The sequence below is a fragment of the Canis aureus genome, chromosome 29 (genome assembly GCF_053574225.1).
Source record: "Canis aureus isolate CA01 chromosome 29, VMU_Caureus_v.1.0, whole genome shotgun sequence".
Taxonomy (NCBI): domain Eukaryota; kingdom Metazoa; phylum Chordata; class Mammalia; order Carnivora; family Canidae; genus Canis; species Canis aureus.
This window is the reverse complement of record NC_135639.1, coordinates 38,393,885-38,413,973: the sequence shown is the minus strand read 5'-3', so window position 1 is coordinate 38,413,973 and position 20,089 is coordinate 38,393,885. Positions and strand designations below refer to the sequence as shown.

Sequence of the window (20,089 nt, the reverse complement as noted above, 5' to 3'; positions counted from 1 at the left end):
GCTAATTTTAAATCCATATACATACACAAACCATTAGATGACATCGCATCAGTGTTTTTATGACTTTGTAAATCCATTCTTTGTCTAATGCCTTACACACCTTGGACAACTATTTGGGTGGCTGGGAGGAAAGGAAAGCAAGAAATCCCAAAAGCAAGGCAGCACTGGCACAGAAGCTAGGTCTGACTCCAATGCAGTCCCTTGGAGGTGGCAGACACTCATAATCTGGCCTCAGCTCCTCTTCTTGGTCTTATTTCCCATAAATCTATGCTTGCCTTCCTGGTCTCCAGCCACGCTGAATTCCTCGCCTTTCATGGATGCACATTAACACTCATATCAATGTCTTTGCACTTACTTCCTTCAATCTGGAACACTCTCTGCTTAGAATAGCTTTTACTCTCTTGGCTGCCTGCCAAATTTCTAAATAAGGGCAGCCACTTATGAAAAGTTTTCTCCAGCCCCCTTTTCCTATGTCCTGGCTTTTCATAGTTCTTCTTTCAATAAAGTGTTTTCCTGTCTCTAATTGTTCACCTGGATGCCTTCCTCATCAAACTATCACATTCACCTTTGTAGCTCCTGATCTGGGAGGACTTTGGGGCCCTGGTGGCATTTGACAGGGATAGTTTAATGAATGGAGAAAGTAATGAATGGACAAACCCAATAAAAAAATACCTGTGAGAGCCCCCAAATCTTTGGGATGAGGTGAGCTATTATCATTACATATCACACACATCATTACATAGCATATTCAAGAAACCATCAATGAGCCAGGTCTCTCTGAAGCAAACTACATGCTTCTCTCTGAGAGGGCAGAAGTCCCAGTTTGATTATAAATTATCAGAAATAATCAGCATTTCAGTCATTAGCTGGTACAGTCAAGGAGGGACTTTAACTACTAATTCATCTACTGGCTTAGCATGTGACTTAGAGCAAGTATCGGTTGTTCTTTCATCTCCCCACTTATACATGAGTGATAAAGACTTTGATTTTTTATTTAGGGACTAATGAGACTGAGTTTGTGAAGGCTCTGAGCATCTTGAGGGAAAAACTTGCCACAGGACTTGTGACCATGCACTCTCATCTTGTGTGGGGCATAGAAGTGGGTGGTAGAAGTTGTCACCATTCTTCTCCCTCAACTAAGGCAGATAATCTGGATTCAAAGCATCACTATGGGGAAGGTTGTGGTTAAGAGACACATTTCTGGCTAAAAGAAAAGGATTAGCATTTTGGGAATTTTCACTAGCTTGGGGGTACAAACTGAAGCCAACACAGCTTTATAGGGCTAAATTTGGAGCACCCATTTTGCAAACTATAGGAAATTCCATCTTCCCTCTTGGGTACCTCCCTCCCATGATGAATTTGGGAAATTCTTTCTTGGCCCCTAAAGATTGGTCCTGGTGATTATTGTTATCCAGAGGCTCCATTGCTGTAGGCACTGAGTTCTGTCAAGGGCTCCTCATGCTGAAGGGTGGAAAGAGCCATGCACCCAATTATAGGTGCTCTACTCCAGAGAAACCTGGGGCTTGGATGCTATGCTTTTGCCTTAATCACATGTGGTGCCTGGAATGAGCCTTTCCCAGAAAAAAACAAAACAACAACAACAAAAAAACCCTCATGATATTTAGATGGCAGCTTCTCTCAATTAAAAAAAAAAACAACCCACAACTATAAATGAATCAAGATGGGATATTAAAATATGGTTCAAGTAACCCAAAGGAAGGCAAATAGAAATAGACAAAGGAACAGAAAATAAGGAAAACAACAAAATGATAGACTTAAGTCCTGTCATATCAATGAGTACCTTAAATGCAAATGATCTAAATACCAATCAAGAGGTAGAAATTGACAAAGTGAATTTTACAGTGTGGTAAAAAATACACTGTCATAAGACATGTACATATACAACGACGTACAAACATCAAATACAATGACATAGGTAAGTTGAAAGTAAAAATGGATAAAAATATATCATGAAATCGTTAATTAAAAACAAAACAGGGATGGCTATATTAATATTGGATACTGTAGGCTTCAGAGGAAAGCAAAGAATGAGACAAAAAGGGACATTGCATAATGATAACAACATTTACTCACCAGGAGGACATAATGATCCTAAACGTGCATGTAACCAATAACACAGCCTCAAAATACATGAATCAAAAACTGTTGGAGATGAAAGGAGAAACAGACAAGTCCACAATTGTAGTTGAAGACTTAACACTTTGCTCTCAGTAATTTATAGAACCACTAGACAGAAAACCAGAATAGAACACCGTGATCAACTGACAGGATTTGCCTGACATTTATAGAGTATTCTATTCAATAACAGCAGAAGGAAAATCTCCAACAACTTGAAAATTAAACAACACACTTATAAATAACCCATGAGATAAAGAGAATGTCTCAGTGGAGATTTTTAAAAAATACATAGAACTAAAAAAAAATACATAGAACTGAATCAAAATAAAAATACAATGCATCAAAATACATGGGATATAGCTAATGTAGTGCATAGAGGAAAATCTATAGTCTAAAATTTTGAGTCTAGAAAAGAGGAAAAATCTCAAATTGATAATTTAAGCTCCGACCACAAATAACTTTAAAAAAAACAAAACAAAATAAACCCAAACCAAGCAGAAGAAAAATAATAATAAAGAGCAGAAATTCATGAAACCTAATACAGAAAAACAATAGAGAAAAATCAGTGAAAAAACAAAAAAAGTTATTTGAAAAAATCAATAAAATTGATAAGCCTCTAGCAAGACTGACAAAGAAAAAAGACACAAATCACCAAATGGGTAATGAAACAGAGGATGTCATTACAGATTCTGAAGCCATTAAAAGGATAAGAACAAAATAACATGAACAGCTTTACTCTCATAAATTCAATAACTTAGAAGAAATGGACCAATTCCTCGAAAACCTAGCTAGCAAAACTCAATGAGGATAAAATAGACTGAGTAGCCCTGTAACCACGGAAGACATTGAGTTTATAATTTAAAAATTCCCAAAAGAGAATCTCCAGACTCAGATGGATTCCCTAGAGAATTCTACCAAACATTTAAAGAGGAATTAACATCAACTTTACACAACCTCTTCCAGAAAACAGGGAGGAGAGAACTCATCCCAACTGATTTTACCAGGCTAGTATTACACTGATACAAAACCAAAACAGTACCAGAAAAGGAAAGAAAGAGAGGAAACTACAGATGAATACCTCTCATGAATTCTGATGCAAAAAAAAATCCTCAACAAAATATTAGCGAAGCAAATCCAGTAATGTATAAAATGAATTACAAACCGTGACTAAGTGGGATTTATTCCAGGTATGCAAAGCTGGTTTAACATTTGAAAATCATCAGTGTAATCCACCATATCAGCGGGCTGAGGAAGGAAAGTCATATAAGTATATAAATTGATACCAAAAAAAAAAAAAAAAAAAGCCAGAAAACAAAAAGCGAAATTCCATTTCACCAGAAAACAAGTGTGTGTTGTATTCGTCTTGTCCAGCTGTGGCAAAGATGGAGACGAACAAGCTTTGGCCCCTTGGCCTTGGAGAAACAGGAAATCCTGGGATATAACAGAGAAACAGAGATGGGTGGAGATGGAGCCCTTGTACTACGGTTCAGAAGGCTAAGTCCTTTGCCTTATGCCACACTGCCAGAAATTAAGAATCAGATTGTTGGACAGCAAATCCAGAGATATGTTCACAAGGATACCATGGAATTATAATCTTGATCAAATTCTTTCATAAAATTACATACACAGACACATATGTGTGCAGACACATTACCATAGAGATGAAAACAACATGTCTCAGGACAAGATTATAAACACGGTAATGTGAAATTCTTGAAGTAATTTCAATTAATCACTTTCATTCTTTTAACATTTTGGAGAGATAATTGGCATCACAGAACTCTTTCAGATGCCCAGGTTTTCAAGGTTGAAATTGAAGTTCAGAACAGTAAGGTTTGTTGAAATCAAAAAGCTGTTTAAATGCACAGAGCAAACTAAACCTAGTTTACTGTCTGGCAGAAAATGCCTTTTACCTTGTTTTTATGCAGTTCACTAAAATGTTACTTATGAATGTACTATGTGTATTAATTATATAAAAGAACCTCATATCCCTCAAAAAATGTTAATGCCATGTAAAAATCCAGCCTCACTGTATCATTAATTGAAATTATAAATCTGACTTTTACTATAAACTGTCTCAAATTCTTCTAAAATTATGTGGGAAATACTTCATAAACACACAGAATTAGATCTCATAGATTTGGTCTCTAAAATGAATATTTCAGCAAATATGGTCCATAAATATTTGAATAACAAAATCTGGTTAGAGGATGTGGAAAGGATTGGTTTGGAGGGACTGTCTATGTTATTTACAAAAGCTGTTCATAAAAATGGGAACAATGTCTTATTTTTTCCCTCAGTACTTCTCTTCAAAGCAAACAGCTGTTCAAAATCCTTCCATGAACTGTTCTTTTCACAGGGATTTTGAGCATTTGGAGGAAAAAGCATTTTTTAAATCTTATCTCATTAACATTAATGATGGTTGGTTTTGCACCAGGCACAATTCTAGGCCCTTTCTACATATTTTTTTAAATCCTCATAACACTTTTTCCAAGGTAAGTATTACTCATGGCAATATCATTCTAATTTTATAGGCGAATAAACTCACTGGCTTACTCAGCATCACAGCGAGCAGCTGGGGAAGCTGGGGGAGCTGGGGCTGGACCCCAACCAATTCTGATACAGAACCCTGGGCTGCTCCTCACTCTCATCCCCGCCCCCCCCCCACATGCTCCCCAATCACCTCCAGGGATGGAAATCAGTGTGAAGTTACCTTCAGGCTCCTATAGACGGAAAGTCTGAAGGGACTGCCCAGAAGGAGAGGAAGGCCAGTGTACTCTGCTGAGGTCACATCCTTGAGCTGATGTGAATGCCTGGAATTTTGTAGAAATCTCAGAAGCAGCTAGAAGCCAAAATGGTAAAGGCTAACTGTTACCCTGGAGTGCAACTGAAATTATGCCCACAACCAAGCAGACCCATCACACAGGGCCAGCCAGGCTCTTCCAAAAGTCCATGCTAAAAGGAATGGCTGTTTTGGCAGGCATGATGGCCTCACCAACCACCCCTCCAGCTGCACCTGGTTTTGGATCAATCCTCAATTGGCATCCATTATTTTGCTTCCATTTTCCAAAAGTTAAGGAGAAATTAGAACTAGACCTAGGAGGAGCAAGTGTGTGATTAAAAGGAAAATAAAATGGCTCATTGAGGGAAAGGTTAAAGGAGGTGAGTAGACTGATGGGAAAATCACACAGCCAAGTGTTAATATCAGTCATGGAGGAAATCTCTGTTGACTTAACTTTGGATCAGAGGTACTCAAGAGGTTATGGTTCTGAACAAAAATGGTAGCACAGATCCTGGATTAATTGCACTTTCCAGGTGACCCTAGGGAAGTCAACTGACATTTGTTATGCTCAATCATTCCTGACCTGGAGTTTTGGAGAATCAAGGGTGACAATGGACTAAAAGTGCCCCATGAATCATAGTAACTTATATCTAGTGAGGATCATCAAAGAATCATGGCTACCTCCTATTTGTTATCACCAGAGGTGACCCCACTCAGAAAAATGAATTTTTGTTCGGAAAACAGGAAACCAGACAGACATTGGCATGTGCTTGTGCCTCTGGAGGGAATGCCATCGGCTTGGCTCTAGGCCACCGGGGAGTCAATGGATACATAGAGTGCCAGGATGCAGAGTAGCCCCAGAATGTGGAACCCAAGGCCAGAATGTGGAACCCTGCAGTAATCATAACCGTTTCCATAGAAAAGCCTCCTAAACTGGATGTGTCACAGCTCTGAGCAGGGACAGTTACAGTGGGGAGGCTGATGTTGGATCCAGACTCAGCTGGAGCAGGACCATCCTGGAGAGCAGGTCTGTTGATGAAAGCAAGATTGAGGAGCAGACAGCATGATTTGTACCAGGACTCCAGGCCTTCTCTGTAACTTTGGGGCTTTGGGGGCTCCTGGTGACTGACCTAGTCTTGCTTTGCTTAAAGGCTTCCAAAGTGCATTTCTCTTCCTATAGTAGGGACAGCATTGGCCATCTTGGCAATGGGAATTCCTAGGGTTAGAAAAAGAGAAAGAAAGCCAGAGGAATTAGTTGTCTATAGCTGATTCTCTCTGTATTTTCCCACCATGGTCCACTTGGCAGGTAACTGTCAAGACTTATTCCCATGGATCTGCCTCTAGTGCAGCCTCTATCTCTTGCTCTATCAAGAGATGTTGGGGATTGAGAGGGACATTGCTGAGAATAAACTTGAATAACCTCTATTAAAAATTAACTGTTTTTTTTCGTAATTGCCCTAACTTGAGAGTAACCAAGATGTCCTTCAGTAGGTGAGTCATTCAGAATTAAAAAGAAATGAGCTATCAAGCCATGAAAAGACATAGAAGAAACTTAAATGCAAATCACTTAGTGAAAAAGCAAATACATACTGTATGATTTCAGCCATATGACAGTCTTAAAGAGTCAAAACTATAGAAAGAATAAAAAACTATAGAGGGATCCCTGGGTGGTGCAGCTGTTTAGCGCCTGCCTTTGGCCCAGGGCGCGATCCTGGAGACCCGGGATTGAGTTCCACGTCGGACTCCCAGTGCATGGAGCCTGCTTCTCCCTCTGCCTGTGTCTCTGCCTCTCTCTCTCTCTCTGTGTGTGTGTGACTATCATAAATAAATAAAAATTTAAAAAAAAAAACTATAGAGACAGTGGTTGCCAGAGGTTGAGGGGAGGTGATTGAGTAGATATAGCAAAGTGAATTGTTAGGCACTTAAAATACTCTGTATGAGATGATAACGGTGGACCCATGTCATTGTGCACTTGTCCAAACCTGTAAGGATGCACAACACCAAAAGTGAACGCTGATGTCAACTATGGACTTTGGGTGATACTGATGTTTCAATATAGGTTTATCGATTGTAAGAAATGTGCCACTCTGGTGGGGATGTTAATGATGGGGAAGCCTGTGCATGTGTAGAAGCAACAGATATGTGGGAAATCTTTGTAATCTCCACTCAATTTTGCTGTGAATCTGAAACTGCTAGTAAAAAAAAGTTTGTTTGTTTTAAATTAACCGTCTACAGGATAAATGCTTTCTTATGCATTAACTAATAATATGCATGATGCACCTCATCACCCATCAAGACAGCAGGGTTTGGATGGGGCAGGATCCATTCTCACGTATTGCCTCAGGTACAGTCTCTGACTGAAATTAGCAACTAGAAGAAGTGCTAATGAAGTGGACAGAATACGTGTTTTACCAGTAGGAGAACTGCCACCTCGGTGGTGACAGCAGAGGCAAGCTGATGTCTCAACATACACAAAGTGGCTATGCTGGAAGGTGGGCACATAGCTCTGCATCTCCTGCCATTGGCTCAGCAAGCCTCACCCCACCCCACTCGGCTCAGGAGGCTGAGGAGGCAGGGCTTCTAGGAGGACAGTCCATATTCACTAATGGCAAAGGTTAGCCTCTGAACCTGAATAATAAACTTTCCAGGACCTGGGGGAGGAGGGAGCAAGAACAGCTTTCTAATATGACCAGAAAGCCTCCTCTGGAAAATGCATTTTATGTTGGACTTAACAACATTAAGGTAACCTTGGTAACCTTCATATCATTCCTTGCTTGTGGTAACCGAAGGAAGCCCTGTTACCTACAAGGGAAGCTCCACCTGGAGACAGTTGCATAACCATTGTGGTCACAACATCTGCACTCCTGTGGCAGTAGAATCTAAGCCTCACATTTCAGGAATAAGAACTCCTCATAGGATATCCAGTCATCAGATTGAAAAATGATTTCTTTTCTTAGGTGACCATGACCAGATCTTTAAAAAGTGAGCAGAAATTTCAAACTTAACACAATATGGTGTTTAGTGACACTGAAAAATAATCAACACATTTTTAGTAATGGCTTCATTGACATTTAATTCACATATCATAAAATTCACCCTTCTTAAAATGTACAATTGAGGAGTTCTTAGTATATTCATAAGGTTGTGAGATCACCACCACTATCTAATTCCAGAACATTTTGTCCCTCTCAAAAGAAAAACCATGGGGCAGCCCGGGTGGCTCAGTGGTTTATTACTGCCTTCAGCTCAGGGCCTTATCCTGGAGACCCAGGATCGAGTCCTACGTCAGGCTCCCTGCATGGAGCCTGCTTCTCCCTCTGCCTGTCTCTTTCTCTCTCTCTCTCTCTCTCAATCTCTCTCTGTGTCTCTCATGAATAAATAAATAAAATCTTAAAAAATAAACAAAAAATAAACCCACACCCATTAACAGTCATTCCCCATCCCTAATCCTTAACTACCTTCCCCCTTGGCAAGGATTTTCTATCTCTATGGATTTACCTATTCTGAAAATATAATGTTAAAGCATCATATATATGTGGTCTTTTGCTTCTTTCACTTAGCATGTTTCCAAGGTCCATCCGTGTTGTACCCAGTGTCAGTACTTCATTACTTTTCATTGCCAAGTAATATTCTATTGCATGTATATGCCATGTTTTGTTTACCCATTCATCAGTTAGTGGACAGTTGGGTTGTTTCCACTTTCTAGCTGTTATTAACAATGCTATTATGAACATTCAAGTACAGTTTTTGTGTGGACATTTTTTAAATTCTTTTGGACATATACTCAAGTGTGGAATTGCTGGGTCAATGGTAACTATATGTTTAATTTTTACATAAATTGCCAAACTGTTTTCCCAAATGGCAGGACCATTTTACATCCTATATCATAGTTGATATAGGATATCATATAGGATATTATATATATATATTATATAATAATATATATGGGCTCCAATTTCTCCACATCCTTTCAACACTTGTTATTGCTCATCTTTTTATTGTTATCATCCCAGTGAGTGTGAAGTGTTTTTTATTCCATTTTCAAATACGTTGAACATAATTACATATGTTCATTAGCCATTTGTGTAGTTTATTTAATAATTAATTAACAAATCTCTGCCCACTTTTATTGGGTTATTTGCCTGGATACCAGACCCTTATCTGATATATGATATGTAAATATTTTCTCTCATATTGGCTGTCTTTTCACAATCTTGATGGTATCCTTTGATGCACAAATTTTTAGTTTTCATGAAGCCTGACAATATTCTTTTGTTTTGTTGCATGTGCTTTTGGTGTCATGTCTAAGAATTCATTGACAAGGGAAACCTGAGTGGCTCAGTGGTTGAGCATCTGCCTTTAGCTCAGGGCGTGATCCTGGGGTCTGGGATTGAGTCCCACATTGGGCTCCTGTGAAAAGCCTGCTTCTCCCTCTGCCTATGTCTCTGCCTCTCTCTCTCTCTCTGTCTCTCATGAATAAATAAATAATTTTTTTTAAAAAGAATTCATTAACAAATCCAACGTTATTAAGATTAACTCTATATATTATTCTAAGAATATTATAGTTTTCAACTCTTAAAAAGAAATGTATAGTTTTAATTTTTACAAAGATACACTTGTATCTTTGATCTGTTTTGAGTTTATTTTTCTATATGGTATGAGGTAAGAATTGAACTTCATTCTTTTACATATGGGTATCCAGCCGTTTTAGCACCATGTGTTGAGAAAATTATGCTTTCCCCCACTGAGTGACCTTGACACTCATAAATTAATAATAAGTGTGAGGGTTTATGTATGGACTCTCAAAATTTAGATCATTGACTTCCTTGTCTATCCTTATGCCAATATCACACTGTCTTGATTAGTTTTTTAAGTTTTAAAATGAGGAAGTGCAAGTTGTCTACCTTTTGTTTTCCTTTTTCAAGATTTTTTCAACTATTCTGAGCCCCTTGCAATTCCATATAAATTTGAGGATCAGCCTGACCATTTCTTCAAAAACAAAGTTGTGATTTTGATAGGAATTGCATTAATCTGTAGATTATTGGAAGTATTGACATCTTAATAATGTTAAGTCTTCCAATCCATGAATATGAGAAATATGGGAAGTCTCTCCAGTTATTTAATTTAATTCTTTATTTCAATGATATCTTATAGGTTTTCAATGTGCAAATCTTGCATTTCTTTTGTAAAATTTGATTCTATTAAAATGGAATTGTTTAATTTTATTTTCTGATTGTTTATTGCTAATAAATAGATATATGACTGATTTTTGTATATTGATCTTGAATACAGAAACTTGGCTGAACTTTTTCCTAACAGTTTAATGGTTTTTAGTGGATCCTTTAGGACTTTCTGTATAAGATCATAGCATCTGCAAATATAGTTTAATTTTTTCCCATCTGGATTCCTTTTATTTCTTTTTCTTGTCTAGCATCACTCTGTTAGAACCTTTAGTGCAATGTTCAATCGAAGTGGCAAGTGCAGACATCCTTGCCTTGTTCCTGATCTTAGGGGGGAAATATCTAGTATTTTATCACTAAGTATGATGTCACCATGAGCTTTTCATGGATACCCTTCATCAAGTTATATAATTAGCTTTGTACGTGATTCCCACAACTAGTTAGTTTCATTTGCTAGCCATCACATACCTCAGAAGCTGTTTGAAGCTTTGTTGGTGTCATCAAAGTTTCAGATGACAACTTTCCCTATTATATCTATATACTACATTAATACCTGAATAATTGTGTTCTAGCATTTAATAGATTAACAGACAAATATGTTCTCTTTGACACATTCTGGTAAACTTGAAATAGCTTAGGCCAAATATCAGAAAACCTACCATGTTCTTATTTGAAAAGGCATCTGCCCTGGCTTAGCATTAACCTCTTCTATAAAATGGAAGGAAATTGCCTTTGCTTTGAATTTCTAACCAGGTATATAACTGGCAAATAAGAAAAATGGATATGAAAATACATGGTAATCTTAGAGTGCTGTGCGTCTCTGAGAGTGATGACATTGATGAGGAAGACAGACCAAGCAGAAAATATAGAGGTCCAATTTGCCCCGGAGCTGTGCTCTTGGTTTATGGTTTTCATATTCTGGCTGCAGAATGCATGTGACCAGTATCTCCATGAATGGAAACAGGACATCAAATATGAGAAAGGATGCCTAGAATAGGTAATTTTTCTGGAGGCAGAAGAGAGTATAACAAGACAACACTACAATAATGAGAAAGAGGGAGAGAGGGCTCCACAGGTTTGCTCTCCTTCACATCTGCAGAAAGGAAGGCAACATTCACCACAGCCCATAAGGGCCTGGGGCCCCTTTATTCCATGGCTTCCATTGCAATGTGCAATGGGGCCACAGGTTAGAAAGAAAGGGGAGTGGGAGCACTTCTTTGATTCAGAACACAGAGAGTACCTGACTCAGGGTGTACAGAAAGGGTAGTGGAGAAAAACAATGCTTGCCTCTCTAGCCAGGTTATTTCAGAGTGAGTACATGCTGCTCTGCTGCCAAGGCGGTTGACTTTGTGAGCCTTAAGTTTACCAAAAGCTTTCTTGATCTTGGTGTTTCCTGGAGTGAACCCTCCCTTTGGGGTGATTACCCATCATGGGACCCAAATGTAGCATTTTCTATTAAATGATTTGATGACAAAATTATAAACTCAAGTTATAACTGAGAAAATATTTTTAAGAGTAAATCTGGAAATTGTCAGGGGCATGCCACTCCAGCTATGACACTCACAGCTGCCTTGTTTAAAACATGGAGCCAAGGGTGCCTGGGTAGCTCAGTCGGTTAAGTGACCAACTCTTGATTTCAGCCTAGGTCCTGATCTCAGGGTCATGAGATGGAGCCCCATGTCAGGCTCTGTACTAAGTATGGAGCCTGCTTAAGATTCTCTCTCTCCTCTCCCTCTAACCCTGCCCTCCACTCTCTCTCTCTCTCTCTCAAAAAAAATTAATTAATTAATTAAATTTAAAATGGAGCCAAGGGACTTCTTAAAAAGATGACCAAAAGTGAATTGTTTAAGGGTCTTGGTTCAGTAACAGCCAACAGCCTCAGAGAAGAGAGACTCACTTTCCCTTGTCTGTCATCCTTGGAGCACAGGGACCCAGCTAGCAATGTCCTCTGGGACAGCACTGGGGATGAAGGTGCCAGTGGGGTGTGTGCTGGGACACATAAAGGCTGGTATACGCACCCTGGACCCTACTAGATACAGTCCAAAGTAAAGGATCACTTTGTGTCTGTGAGTTTGCTGCAAAGTAAAAACAAACAAAACAAAACCCAAATTCATTTTTGTTGATCTCTGAACCTGAACTAGCAGAGCAATCTCACTACAGAATAGATGGTCTTTGTTGTAAAAGAGGAGGAAGTTATTATAACTTCCAGGAAGTTATTTGGAAACAGCAAAAGGAAGAGATAGTTAAAAGATGTTGTCTAGGAAATCAAAGGGAATGTGGATGTGGAGGAGGCCAGCAATGAGAATGGATGCTTTTTAGGGGAGGGAAGGAAGAATGAGGGGACAGTCACACGGACCACTTACAAGAAATGTATTCAGTGAGAAACTCCCAAAGCCATGGGGTCGCTGACTACTTTGTAAAACAAGGCTGGTGTACCTTCAGTTTTGTTTACTACATGCCACTGGCATTTAACCCCCACCCATCTGAAATATTTAAAGGTCAACTAAACCCCTACTCACTTTTGAGGTTGGTCTTGGGAACTCAGATATGGACAGCAAAGAGTCCCACCTCCATTTAGGGGTCATGATCCCAGGCAGCAGTGTCCAAAAGAGAGGTCAGAAGTTCTGAAGAATCCTAAAGTCATGAGCAGCAAAGAGCTGTGGGAGTGCCTGCAGGAACTACGGCTGGTGGGAGGGCCCAGTGATGGTAGGATGGGCCAGTGCTAGTGGGTAGGGCCGTTACTAACAGACAGGGCCAGTGCTGATGGACAGAACCAATGCTGATGGGTAGGGGCAACGCTGATAGGGTCAATGCTGATAGAAAAGGGGTGTTGGAGGGCTAGGGCAGAGGGTGGTGGGAGCCTCTTCTGGTGGGAGGGATTGGGGTTGGTGGGAGAAGCACCTGCTGATTGACTAGCCAGGAGTAAATTTAAGGCCAATCTCTTTGTCTCAACACAGAAAGAAGGTGAGGCACAGGAAATCTACCCAAGTAAACTTTCATAAGTGTCATTCAAACAATGAAGATGGAGAACTGATTCAAACAAGAGCAGAAAACTGGGAATATTGGCGCTGGTTCAAGGTTGAGAGGCTGCAGGTAGTACAGAATTTGCTCAGAATTCAGAGGCAACACAAATCGAATGTGAATCTTACTTCTGTCACCTGTGAGCTGAGTAATCTTGAGCAGAACAGACCTTCACTGGACCCCAATCTCTTTACCTGAGAAATGGAAATAAGAGTAATGATCTTGCTGGTAATCATACCCCCTCATCTCCTTCCCTCCCTCTCCTGGGGGAGAAGCCAACTTCCCCTTCACCATGGCCATCCCTGGAACTAAGAGAGCCAGAGGATCTGAATGAAGGAGGCCCTGTCTAAGGGGGCACAGGCTACCTCTCTGGAGGTCCTCTCTTCCTGAACCAGTCCTCTCCCTTCTCTGTCGTGCCTGCCAGGAGCCCTTTGTCAAGCTGCGTGGACCCATGCCCCCTCACTCTCCAGCACCATGCAGACCAGTACCTGTAAGATGGCAGCTCAGAAGTAGGTATGTGGTGGATTCCAACACAAACAGGGATTATGTCCCTTTTTTTAAGCAACCTGTTTGGAAACATAGGAAGTGGACGGGGGATGAATGAGGTGCAAAGAACCAATCCCTGTAAGAATAAGACACACCAGGGAACAATGGTTATGTCTTGGAATGCATGAAAGGAGTTTCTGGGATATGTTCTGGACTCTCAGCACTCCCTGAATTATGTATGATGCCAGGATTGGACAAACTTATTTTGGGATTAGAAGACGCTCTGTAAAACAGGGTGTAAAAGGACCAACTGTGGACAAGCCCTCATAGCAGAGATGCATTTTCCCAAACCAATACGTGTTCCAGAACCCAAATGTTACCTTGTCAGTCTTCCATTTAAAGCCTTCTGTGGTGCTCATTTCACAGCTCAATGATGACCATTTCCTCAGCTGGTGTTCTAGACCTTTTTGGTTCAACCTTTCCTGTCCCTGCTCCATCTTTCCACTCGAGGCATTCTGAAGTCCTCTCCTACTCCCCAAAGGGGTTGTGAGCTGTAATGCAGCTCCCTGGGGTGTTCTCACTGCCTAGAAAACTCAGGCTAATCCTTCACCAGCCTTGTGCTTTTTTATTCCTGTCCTGCCTCCAGATTATGAGCCGCTCAAAGACAGTAACTTGATTGAGGCTCCTGGGAATGGAAATATTTTGTTGAAGGAATGATTGATTGTCATTGGTTATTGTACACATATGAGCAGGCACACATGTACACACACACACGCACACAGATGTGTACATAGACACACACACATAAATATGTACGCACATGTCAGTGTTTACTGCCTTTACTGTGCCAGGCCCTTTGCTGAGCATTTTATGTACATTTTCCCATCCTAAAATCAAATTCTCCCAATTAAAAGCCAAGAAATTAAGTAATTGGCCTAAAGTCAAAGAGTGGTAAGTGGCAGAACTAAGACCAACCAGATTCACCAGATTCAGAGTTGTTTTAAAGTTTGGAAAAATTCAGAAATCTTTTCACACAGATTGTAGAGACTCAATTGAGTGCGGGGAATGTGTGCAAGCTTATTTGCCATGTGGCTTTGAACCTGAGCCTCACATTCTTCTATCTACAAAATGGGGATAATCCTTTTGAACCACAAGTCTTTTGTACGGATTAGATAAGCTAATGTAAGTAGGTCCTTAACAACCCTTCTGGTCAGGGCTGGAACTTGGTTGAAGCCAGCCAGGCACCACCCCACCAAGTGCCCAACACTTAAGAAAATACAGGCTCTTGGGAGCCAATCTCCAACCAGAATGACCTTGAGCATGAACACCTACCTATGCCCTCCTTTACCCTAGTCCTGGCCCTACTTCTGGCCCTTGGGTGAAGAGGAATTATTACCAGTCCCTCTCCAGCTTCTTAATCAAGCTGACTTTTCTTAGGCATCTGGATGAGATTGTTCTAGCTCTATGAGGCACTCTTTCCATGAATCCTCTCTCTTACCTTGTTATCATACACATCTCAGTATTATTACTGTTCTTATTAGAGCCACCACCACCCCCAGGACTATGTTCGAATCTTCATGCAGTTTCCACACACAGCGGGAGTGATTTGCCGTGGGTCTGGTTATCAAGTTTTGCAGTTGCCCTAAAGGGAGTCCTTGTGCAAATGGAGTCACTCAAGGAAACACACTATCCTTCCCACTTCTAGAACAGTTATAGCTTTCCTCAGACACCAGCGTCCTTCTCAAGGCTTTGGCAGCAGCCACACTGGACTACAGATGTCATACTTGTGCCCAAGGCCCTGTACTGGGCCCAAGGCCTTTGACTCCTCTGTCACTGTTGAACAGCCAAGTCGTTCTGGGGTCACATCTGGACGGCTGGCCAGACCCTGATTACCAGGAAGCTGCTTAATGACATCCAGGGAGAGTAGAATTTGCTTCAGAGCCGGGCTATAATGGAGCAGCCCCTGGCTGCTTGGTGGGGAAGTTCATGCAGAGGGGAGCGCCAGGTGCCCTACAAGTTTCTGAAGTGCCAATTGTGAAATAATCCTGCCACATATGAGCCTCTCTATCCTGTTCAATTGTCTAGTTGCCATGTCAAGCAGAGTAAAAAATGAAGCAGGTAAAATGAATGTCTATGATGTATTTGCTTTAACTTGATATATCCAAAATATCATTTCAACGTATCAATATAAAAAATTATTAATGAGATGTTTTACATACGCACAAAAATTCAATGTGAGTCTCACATTTGTGGCACATTTGAATCTGGGCTGACCACATTTCAAGTATCTATAACCACTGATGGCTCCCACATGGAACACTGAACTAGTTCTAGACTCTGTATGTCTGCTCAGGATCACTGTGCTGGAGTCCTGGGAGAAGAATGTGATGGACTCACACACACACCTGACGTATTAGCTGTCATGCAATGGTGTGTTCATCTCAGTAAGTGATTTGAGACCTCAGGCTTTCCTACCTATAAATGAAAATGGCATATCTACCTCCTAGGTATATTACAAGAATGAAGAAAATTATTGAATTCAAAGTCACAAACACATAATCAATGAGTGTTAATCATTATTGCAGTACTAGTAGTAATAGTGGTACTGTTATAAGCATCAAGTTACAGGTGTCAGAGACAAAGAGTCAATATTGTGAGTTAGGAACGATGGCCCAGCCATTCATCATACAAGCAAGAAAACTGAGGCCCAGAGAGAGGTAGTAATCCTCCAACGTCACAAAGCAGGTTAGAGTGGACTCTTGATTTCTAGTCATAGATGCTCCCACATTTATCTGCCTCTCCACAGTCACATCTTAGGCCTCAACCACCACTTTGAGATTTTTTAAAGTGAGATAAAATTCTGACTTTTATGTGTATATATTATAATATAAATATTAATATATATATTATAGTACATATTATACATATAAAATAGTAACTATCTTGCATAAGGTCCTTGTCATACATATCATACACATAACACACATATTTGAGCACACACCAAAAAGATGGGTGTTAAGTTGTATTAAAAACAAAAGGTTTAAAAAGGAATAATAGTGTGAAGTCAGTGCAGGACAATTTATGACTAATATCAGGAAGTCCTTGTTAACAATACCATCTATTATTAGATGAAAATAGCCTCCCCAGGGACATCAGGGAGGCACTATGACTTGAGACATTTTGGCCAAGACAACGTACTGGTAAGCACAGGAGAGAAATAAAGCACTATCTTGGGGTCATGAGATTGGGCCTGCATCAGGCTCTGTGCTCAGAGGGGAGTCTGCTTGAGATTTTCTCTCTCCCTCTGCCTCTTTACCCACCACCCCCATCTTTAAAAAAAAGTGCAGAGATTATGGCATGTCAGCTTCTGTGACCTCCCCACCTGTGTGTTCCGTATTCCAGTCACCAGACCTAGGAAGTGACATCCCATCTTATGCACTAATCAGACTCTACCTACAGGGTCAGGTGTACTTCAGGGTATCACAGTGTGAGAGGGTGTTTGAGGAATGGATTGTGTCCAGAAGTGAGGTGAAATTACCTCACACTGGGATGGGTGGAGGACCCAAGAGCGTTTAGAAAGAGGGTGGTGGTGAGAAGCAGAACTGTGCTCACTCGGGATGACTTGAGAGGACAGTGTCAGGACAAGTGGAATGAGCAACAAAGGGCAAGTATTGGTTCAACACAAAGAAGATATTTCCAGTGGTCTCAGTTGACAACCGTGGGATGGACTGATAATGAGGCACCTGTCGCTGCAAGTGTTCCATCAGAGGCAGAACAGTTTTTTTCTCGTGTATGGCACAAGCCGGGATTCACACATGGGATGAGTGACCAGTGGTTTATGTTCTCCCAAGCTTTGAGTCTTGAGAAAAGCAGCCAGCCGGCTGGCCAGACGGGAGACGCCATTGCCAGCAGAGGGCGCTCTTACAGGCGAACAAGGAGCCGGAGGCCTGGGCACTGGCTGCTGGTGCGAGGGGAAGCGAGTGATGGGATCCAGAGTGAAGGATGGCTGGGGCCTCATCACCGGGTGAGAGAAAACACGATAGATACAAAGGGAGAAAAAACGTCTTCGCTTGAGCGAGGGTACCACTGTGTCCACCTCTGGCATGAATGGGAAGGACTGAAGCTGAGGTCAATGGGTGAAGTGGCTGGAAGGTGCCATGGGAGAGCTTGGGGCCCTCCGCTTCTCCCTCTTGCTCTGCGCCATATGGCTGGAATGCTGGCTACACCACAGCATTTGCTGCTCATGGTTGCACTTTGGGGATTTTCCCTTGCACTTCTCTGAGGGTCACTCCTCTTTTCAGGCGAACCTTTCCCCTCCCAGTGGGGCCCTGTGCACCCACTACAACTCCTGGTCGCATGGTGAGCGCCTACAGGCAGTGGGCGCCAACAGGGCTTTCTCTCCCTTGCCCTCCAGGAATCGGCTGCTCAGAAATGAACCTTCCAGGGCTCTGGGGCGAGGTGGCGAAGACAAGCCATTTGGCCCTGGAGACAGAAAGCATCTTTTCGGTGTTACTGTCTCTGGCTTCCTTAGTGGCTTTTCACCTTTACACACTCTGAGGTGAAAATGCCTCTGCAGGTTTTCACAGGGGGTAAGCTTAGTTGAGTCCCACCTGGACTGGACCGTTAAGCTCAAGCATCTTGCTTCCCATGGGTTTAGCCAACTCAACAATCTCAAGTGTCTTCCCCACAGGAGAAAAAGAGATGAAATGAACAGAAATGAACAGAGGCCTGATCTCAACCTTCCAGGGCCCAGTGTCTGGTCTTTCCCAGTTATACCGGGCCGCCAACTTTTTACAGAGACATCTGGACCTTTCATAAAGCTGAAACATGGACGTCTCCCTCTGCCCCCTGGCCCACTGCCCCCCACCATGTCACCACTGGGCAGCACGGGGGTACTTGTGGTGATGCTCCCACGTGTGGGCTTTTGTCTGTGGACAGAGCATCCCCCATCACACCCCCATGTCACCCAGAATCATCAGTGAATTGTTCACCCCAAGCAGAGTGAGGGCAGCTCTAGGACAGCTTTATCTGGGGCCAGGAGGCCAAATGGGGAAGTGGAAAGCTGCAAGTACTCCCTGCACACACACCAGCTCGCTTGGCCGGGGGAAGCGGGAAGCTAATCGGTAGCCTCCCTCCTCCTCTCTCCTCTCTCTCGAATATAAAACCATATGGATTATTCATCTAAAAGTTCCCTGATTCTTTGGCCCACGTGATGTTTTCAGTGGATAAACTGTCTGTTTATGATTAAGAGAGGCCACAGTTCATTAGACTTTGCTTGTTATAAACTGATTTTATTTCATTTTTCTAGGCAGCCAGCCGCCCCCAAGCAAGCAGCACCACAGCGTCATGCGTACCTGCCCAACCTGCATGGTTGTTTATGCTCCACCCTTAAACTTCCCCATGGCAGATCCTGGAAACGAGACAGTGGACCAGAAGAGGGGACATGACATCCATGTTGTGGGGAGCCAGGGCAGGCCTCCAAAGCAAGTCTCCTGCAGCCTGGGTGGGGGTGGGACATTCATCAAAATCCAAATAGTCCACACGGCTTCCATCATAACAAGCAATCTCTGGATGTAACACTTGATTCTCAGAGGGAAAAAAGTAAACAAATCACCCAGCTGCAAAACTATACTTTTTAACAAATTATTAAGTAAACAATTTGGAAGAGTTCTGCCAACCATTCACTGGGAAAAATGAAAAGGACTAGTAGGTTCCAGATTTTTTTCCTTTTTAACAGCAGAGGACTCTTCTGTTTGTTTGTGTTATGAAGATGTAATCGAGCTAGGTATGACCAGAGCACAGGCTGTCGCTCTGTTTCTCTTTTTCTGGGTTTGAGGCCTTTACTCTGTGTCACGGCTATTTCATATTTCTCGGCTTTAACTGATGACAAATGACCGATCAAAACAACATGCGCGTACGCAGACAAAACATCAGATGGGACTCAGCGGCTTTAAGGAGGACAACTGTCTAGAGGTCCAAAAATATATCCCCTGTTTGTACAGGGCTTAGGAAGGGTTGGGAGTAGGACTTAGCTCATGCAAAGCAAAAGCACTAAAAGTTGATAGATAGGGAGACCTGGGTGGCTCCATGGTTGAGCGTCTGTCTTCAGCTTAGGTTGCGATCCTGGGATCCCGGGATCGAGTCCCGCGTCAGATTCCCTGCATGGAGCCTGCTTCTCCCTCTGCCTATGTCTCTGCCTCTCTCTCTGCATCTATCATGAACAAATAAATAAAATCTTAAAAAGAAAAAAAGTTGATAGATAGCCAAAGTATCAATTATTAAGATGATACGAGATGTCTCATGCTCCCCTGGGTGGTGTAGGCGTATTTTCTTTTTTGGAGCAGACTAAAGTCAAGCTAGAGTATTGCTTGCTCTGCAAAGACTGGGGCCAGCAGAGTTACTCATCCTGTGTACTCCCAGGATGTGCTGCCCCCTGGACAGGCCCTGTGTGTGCTTCTGGCTCAGAGCAGCTGCTCAGCTG

General features: G+C 41.9%; 2 long non-coding RNA genes across 2 annotated transcripts; one reads left to right on the top strand and one right to left on the bottom strand.

Annotated features, from left to right (window-relative positions):
• Positions 1-3,308: 3,308 nt before the first annotated feature.
• Positions 3,309-5,781, bottom strand: LOC144301456 (uncharacterized). The gene is made up of 3 exons (XR_013368284.1): positions 5,603-5,781; positions 4,853-4,981; positions 3,309-3,570 (listed from the first exon to the last, which is right to left on the bottom strand). It is a non-coding gene; the product is annotated as an uncharacterized LOC144301456 (long non-coding RNA).
• A 35-nt stretch (positions 5,782-5,816) lies between these two features.
• LOC144301454 (uncharacterized) lies at positions 5,817-19,234 on the top strand. The gene is made up of 4 exons (XR_013368282.1): positions 5,817-5,948; positions 13,059-13,350; positions 13,547-13,635; positions 18,917-19,234. It is a non-coding gene; the product is annotated as an uncharacterized LOC144301454 (long non-coding RNA).
• The last annotated feature ends 855 nt before the right edge of the window (positions 19,235-20,089 follow it).